General features: G+C 47.1%; 1 long non-coding RNA gene across 1 annotated transcript; it reads right to left on the bottom strand.

Moving 5' to 3' along the window:
• Window positions 1-2,737: 2,737 nt before the first annotated feature.
• On the bottom strand, window positions 2,738-6,428 carry LOC143270799 (uncharacterized). Its single transcript, XR_013048030.1, has 2 exons — window positions 6,330-6,428; window positions 2,738-2,987 (listed from the first exon to the last, which is right to left on the bottom strand). It is a non-coding gene; the product is annotated as an uncharacterized LOC143270799 (long non-coding RNA).
• Between the last annotated feature and the right edge of the window lie 926 nt (window positions 6,429-7,354).

Raw genomic sequence — 7,354 nt, forward strand, 5'->3', positions numbered from 1 at the left:
TCTCCCCCAATTCCCTCCTCCTCCATCTCCATCCAGGAAAGAGCAGATCTCTCATGGTTATCAACAAAGCATGGCATATCAAGTTGCAGTAGGACTAAGCACCTCCCCATGTGTTAAGGCTGGGCAACGCAATGCAGTATGTGGGGTAGGACCCCAAAAGCCAGTAAAAAAGTCAGAGACAGCCCCTGTTCCTCCTGTTAGGAGTCCCACAAGAGGAAAAAGCTACACGACTGTAACATGCAGAGTGCCTAGGCCAGTCTCATGCAGGCTCCCTGGTTGTCGGTTCAGTCCCTATGAGTCCAGGTTAGTTGACTGGGTGAGCCTTCCCATGGTGTCCTTGACCCCTCTGGCTCCTACCCCCATTTCTCCTCCTCTGCAGGATTCCCGAGTTCCACCTAATGTTTGGCTGGGGGTCTGCATCTGCCTCCATCAGTTGCTGGATGACGCCTCTCTGATGACAATTGGGCCACACACCAATCTGGTCACAGGAGACGGGTCAGTTCAGGCTACTTATCCACTATTGCTAGGAGTCTAAGCTGGGGTCCTCCCCATAGACTCCTGGGAAAGTCCCTTCCTCCAGGCTTCCACCTGTCACCAAAATGTGCCCCCAGCACTTTCTCCCTCCGTGGCTCCCCACAACATGATTGCTCATATCCCCACCTGCCCTCAGTCCAGTCATGAAATCTCTTATTGCCCCTTCCTAGGGAGTTCTGGGTGTCACCCCATGAACTCCCCTTGTTACCTAGTCTCTCTGGGTCTATGGATTGTAGCAGTTATCTTTTATTTTACAGCTAACATCCACTTCTGAGTGAGTACATAACATAATTTGTCTTAATCAGTCTGGGTTTCTGTAGCAGGGTCCTTTGCTGTTGTTCCCTTTGGGGGTGGGGGCCAAGTAGGCACAGATTCAAACCACACAGACTCCAGGAGAATGTCAAAACAACAAGCTCAGTTTATTCAGGAAGAGGCACGCCTTATATCCCCTCCATCCCACCCTGGGGGGAGGTCTGATGAATATGCATCTGTGGTGTGACATGGCTGCCTCTCATTGGTCCAAGTCATCTCTAGATCATGTTTCAGCTGCTGTTGCTAAGGCCCTTAGGCAGACCCAGGCTGGTTCTCAGAAAGTATCTTTTTTACTTGTTTGTGCTGGATGGCTTATAAGCCTGTTATGGATGAGTCATCCCACAGGTTTCCTCACTCAGGATGATTTTTTTCTAGTTCCATTTGCCTACAAATTTTCTGGTGTCCTTGTTTTTAACAGCCATAGAGTTATAAGTAATTTGTGAGACTGACTGCAAAATAAAAATATCAGGTCCCCCATTTTTAGGAAGCCCCTGCTGTAGTAGGTTTCCATACTGCTTTAAAAAATGTGTTTAGTTGAGACGGGCAGTGGTAGGGCACGCCTTTAATCCCAGCACTCGGGAGGCAGAGCCAGGCGGATCTCTGTGAGTTCGAGGCCAGCCTGGGCTACCAAGTGAGTTCCAGGAAAGGTGCAAAGCTACACAGAGAAACCCTGTCTTGAAAAACCAAAAAAAAATGTGTTTAGTCTTACTTATCCCTCTTCTTTAAACACAAACAAACAAACAAACAAACAAAAAACCATTAAGGTGTTGGGAAGAAGTCTCAGTGGGTAAAGTGCTTGCTGTATAAGCATAAGGTTCTGAGTTTGGGTCTTCAGAACCCACATAAAATCTGGGTATGGCATTTAGTACCTACAACTCCAGCACTGGATGGGGGAAGTAGAGACAGTTGGATTCTCCAGAGTTCATTGGCCTGCTAACATAGATAATTGGTGGGCTCCAAGTTCAATAAGATCCTGACTTGAAATATGAGAAGTGATGAGAAAGACATTTGATTTTGATCTCTGGTCTCTACAGACATGCATACACATGAACATGTATTTGTTTTTTGCATAGGTTAGCATTTTATTGAGATCATCAAAATCTTAATAAAACAATATACTTTACTGTAAAATAGAGAATAGGACAACTCCCCTAAGAATCTCCAAGAAACAGCTGAGAGCACAAATTTATACAAACTTTTTTGTGTGTAGCATAGAAGCATATCATACTCATATGATTTATAGATAACTGCCAATCTGTCCTAGCCTACAATCTTGATAAGAAGCTCTTGTGAAATATAGACAGAAGCTTCCTTTCTATCCAGTAAGCACACTATCATAGCTCCACTTCTAAAAGCAGACATAGGGAAAAAAATAAAAATAAATAAATAAAAGCAGACACTTGATCTTGGCTGTGGGAGCAGGAGAAAGAGGAGTAAGAATGGCCTGGGAGCTCACAATGTAGCTGCATGCTGAGTGAGCTCCTTAACTCTGTTCATGCAGTGATCAACGGCATTCATGACTGAACTGAAGGGATCCAGCTATCTTCTGGCTGGGGGGTCACATGAATTGTTTTTGTAATACATGTATTTTTGTCACAAGAACACAGACACAAAAACAACCAAAACAAAATTATAAGTGCTTCAAGTTGTTGACAGCTGAGTCTTAAAACTAAGTGTGCAGAGGTCACATGTGACTGCCTAGACTGCACAACCATGAAAGCAGCCTAGCTTCTAGCAATCTCCCCTCTCTTGAAATTGGACAGGTAGATGGATCGTGTGTAATTTTCCCAGAGAATGTTCTTGATGAACAGTCAAATGCTGTGCTAGAAAACTGCTGGAAAACTGAAAAATGTCTTCCATTTCTCTAGACATCTGTTGGGCACATCTAGACTGTCAGGGACAAGGACAGAATCTCTAGTTAGTGGAAAAATACAGACCCCCAATAAGACAGGGAACTAGATCAGCTTACAGTCAGGTTGCCTAGCAACAGGACATTGAGTCAGAGCCCTTGACCCTCTCACCCTGTAAACATCCTATACAAACATCCTGTTAGCTTGCCCCACCTTATGCAGATGACAGCTTCTTGCTCCCCCCACCCTGCGGAACTATATAAACCTTTGTGGAAGAGAAATAAAGGGCACCTTGATCAGAATCTAGACTTGGTATGTTTTCCTTTATATCTCCTGTCCCTACATTCCCTCCTTAGGGTGGTCGCGAACCCGTTGAAGCCCTGCTGGCAGGGCTACTGGCGCCCAATGTGGATGAAACCACCTCTTAAGGTTCGGAACGTTGTCTCCCGGAGGAAGACCAAAGCCTTGGTGAAGTTGTTGGATCCCCTTGAAATGGCCTGGTTCAGGATGCAATCCTGGAGGAGGGCGGAGATGATGCAGGTAAGAAAGTGACGAGCCATGGGACAGGCAATGTCATCACAAGATTTATTCATTTCTGGCCTAAATGAGCCCCTCAAGATACAAGGAACTAGGGTAAAGAAAAAAGACCTGAAAGCCTTTTTTTATTAATGACATTCTTAGGGTCTATAAACATTCCCCTGACATGCAAGAGGTTATTAATATAGGAGAAAAAAATCTTCAAAGAAGCCTTTTACTCCCCCTCTACCTGCCCTAAGATCCTCTGAGCACCTTCTGTCTGTCCCTAGGATCACGACCTGCGCTCTATGGAAGAGGGGACACTCATGACTTTTAAACCTAGGAATCCTCAAGAGTTCACCCCTGCCATCTTTATCCCTATCTTAACAATTTTGCTTCTAGCTTTCCTCTAGACCCTGCCGAGGAGGCTTTCCTAGAGGGCTGGTCTGGAGGTAGTGAGTTATCTCAACTAATTGATCACAATCAGTTACAGTTTTCTTTGTTCCTTCTCCACTCCCACTACTTCACTTGAACAGCCATCCTCAAAAACTTGGACGCTAAAGAAACTTCTCAGCTACTCCCCCTATGATACAAATGCAGCACAGACAGGATTCCCTCCCAGCAGAGAGACTGTTCGGCTGGACAAAAACAAAAGTACCTTCGTTAAACACTTGACCTTTAAAAACGCAAACTCTGCCTGCCAGGAACTAGGGCTTGGGGTAGCTACTGGTGCTTTCGGGATTTGCCGAGGCAACCATGAGTCCCCTGGGTGGCTAGAGGGGACAGGGGACATTTTGTCTTTGGATAGACAGTCGCCTGGTGTGCAGGACAGGTCCATCTCTGAGATCCTGTTTCTGCTCCAACAGAGTAAGGCCGGTCTGGAGGGGGTGATGGTAGAGGATCTCAAAATGTAAAAGATGTTAGAGATGGTTTGTCTTTATGAGGGGGGGATGGAGCCGGCCTTGGAGGTGGTTCCCAGGACTGGGGTGCTGATGGGGCCGGATACTTGCTGTTGTGTAGGGTCCGGTCTTAGTGGCACTGGGGGGAGGGGAGCTTGTGGGACCATGGAGGGGGGAGGGGAGAGCCTTTCCACCTTGGCGCCTGCCAGCTCCTTCATTCACAGTGAGAGAGTCACAGGGGCCTGCAGGGGGAGGAGGAGTCTGGGGGTCCATCAGTCTTCTGATTCTCATGATGTGAGGCAGGAGAAAATTCAGCATTAACACCATTGCTGATCATCACAAAAGACTAAATCCTGTTAATGGTGCCATAAAAGAGATACACTCTGCTCCCAGATGGTTGCCTGAAGGCCTGGTTAGAGCTGAAAATATACCTGATCTGCCCAGGAGAGATAGCCCCTCTCCTGAGGAAACTTCTGTTTCAAATGCTGTCCCTCTGGCAAGCAATCCAGGCTGTGGTTCTCACCCACAGCAACCCCCACCAGCCCTTTAGCTCTGTTATCACTCCGCTCAGAGTTCCTGTTGGGGGACAGTGGGAACTTTACAGCAAACTGTGTTTGAGACCTTTCACACAGTATACAAGTCCCACAGTCAATCATGTTCTGGGCTGAACAGGGACACTGCTTGTCACAAATCCAGTCTGATAGCAGGGGTCATGTTTCCAAGGGCAGTTCTGAATTTTCATCCAAAGTGTCAGAAAGGCTTGTTGGACTTGCTGGCCTTGGTGTCACAGGTGGTCATAGCCATGTTGGGCCAGCTTGACACAGCCTGTGGCTGGCAGGTAGCACAGCAAACAGGGTAGCACCAGAGACGCCACTTAGGACACTTAGGTCCCTTCCACCTAGACTAACCTACTATTCCTCAGATCAATTCCTAGATCTCTAGGAAGAGAAGCCGCGCTGAGATGACTGCCTTGACGGGAGCCTGTTACTTCCATCACCTTAGCAGTCCTTCTGGGGGTTGGAGCAGTGGAAACAGGCACAGAAATTGCCTCTCTGGTCCTGTTCAACCAACATTACTCTGAGCTTCACCTGTCCATAGATGAGGATATTGCCCAATTTGAACAGGGAATTTCTGCCCTCAAGTCATCCCTTTCCTCTCTAGCTGAGATAGTTTTACAGAACAGGAGAGGCCTGGATCTCCTCTTTTTAAAACAGGGTGGCCTTTGCACTGTGCTCAAAGAGAAATGTTGCTTCTTTACAGACCACAATGGGGTAGTCTGAGATAATATAGTAAAGGTTAAAAAAGGACTAAAAAAAAGAAAAAAGAAAAAAAGAAAACAAGAGCTTGGGTGGTTCTAGAATTAGTTTTTCAAACTCCCCTTGGCTAACAACCCTTCTTTTTGTTGTAGGCCTGCTCCTGGTCCTTGCCTTTGGGCATTTTCCTGGCTCACTCAGTTCATCCGAAGCCAAATACAGACCTGCCAGCCAGGCAGATCCAGGTTCATTACCACTGCTTTGATATGCAGGACTCCAGGGTTGAAATTTCCCCTGAGGAGAGATGCCCCACACAGACCCCTTCACTGGGGGAGGCTGCATCTGTGTATAGGAAAAGGGCTCACTTAAGGCATGATTGGAGTGCAGTTGGGACTGCACAGGCTGGGGACCATGGTACCCCAAAATCCCGAAAGTCTGGATTATATGCCCTGTTGCATAGCGGTTGTGCAGTAGCAGCCTTGCGCTTACCCATTTCTGCTCCCTCAAAAAATGCACGGTCCATTGATTCCCACACTATGGGGATGCCTGTGGCGCTTGAGTCTGGAGAGACATTCCCTCTCGGACCTTTTTACAACCTTTAGAGGGATAGGGCCTCTGTAATCCTCCATGCAAAGCCTCTTTCAGAGCCCTCCTTTTAGACCATTCGAACCTGGTTTATGTTGGCCCTTAGATTTATTACTAAGAAGGGGGAGATGTCAGGGACAAGGACAGAATCTCTAGTTAGTGGAAAAATACAGACCCCCAATGAGACAGGGAACTAGATCAGTTTACAGTCAGGTTGCCTAGCAACAGGACATTGAGTCAGAGCCCTTGACCCTCTCACCCTGTAAACATCCTACATAAATATCCTGTTAGCTTGCCCCACCTTATGCAGATGACAGCTTCTTGCTTCCCCCACCCTGTGGAGCTACATAAACCTTTGTGGAAGAGAAATAAAGTGGCACCTTGATCAGAATCCAGACTTGGTGTCTTTCCTTTGTATCTCCTGTCCCTACATTCTCTCCTTAGGGTGATCGAGAACCCGTTGAAGCCCTGCAGGCGGGGCACTAGACTTCTGTGATTAGTTTTCACACCAACAGTACTCCTCAGTCCCTACTGAAGATTCCCTCACCCAGTGTATGTCCCTCTCCCTTTTCACTTGACTTGGCTTTGGGTACTCTTAAAGAATCAGAAGCAAGGGTAAATATCAGTCCCCAGGAGCTCAGACTCATAGCTGAGCTCACATTTATGCCCTAGAGTTACAGCACGTTTGTTCTTTGGTAGCCTGGGAAATCCCCATATTCCCTAGCAACAAGAACCATTTGGAGCTGTTGCTAGGAAACCCTTGGATTTCCATAGTTACTGAGAGCTCATGTAGCATCTCTTCTCCTATAGCTGAACATATCTGGTGTCAGCAGAAGAGGGGGCTGGGAGCTGATCTGCTGCTACCAAAGGGGGCATGCTTGTTTTACTGCATCTTATGAGTCTGCATAGTGAGGCAAACAGGTGATCAGGGCCAGGACTGTTATGCCCAGATTGTGACCCCCCAGAGAGACCACTGTAGACCTTTGGATGTCCAGAATGCAACAGCAAGGTTTATTCTGCAGATACAAGTCTAGACAGGGACTCATTCCTACACCCAATACAGTGAGGCAGGGAGGAGTCCCTCTTTCTTGGGGAAGTTAGTTTTTATAGGCAAAACCCATAAAATTTCTTAGAGGGGAGGGGGTTAGTACGGGTCCATCCTTGATTGGTCAAGTTTTTCCCGGGCCTGGACTCAATCTTCTTTTATCTTATCTGTTTGCCCTGTCAGGAGTTTTACAACTCATCTCCGGGGTCTGGTCTTGTTATCTCTGGAGAGGGGCATCTCGTGGTTAATTGGTTACCATCAGACATCCTGACTCTGTTCTTTTGTTCCTGGGGCTGGCGCCATCATTTCTGGGGACTTGAAACTGGCCTGGCCTAGATCACAGTCCCCAAAGCCGCCACT

The sequence above is a fragment of the Peromyscus maniculatus genome, chromosome X (assembly GCF_049852395.1).
Source record: "Peromyscus maniculatus bairdii isolate BWxNUB_F1_BW_parent chromosome X, HU_Pman_BW_mat_3.1, whole genome shotgun sequence".
Lineage (NCBI taxonomy): Eukaryota > Metazoa > Chordata > Mammalia > Rodentia > Cricetidae > Peromyscus > Peromyscus maniculatus.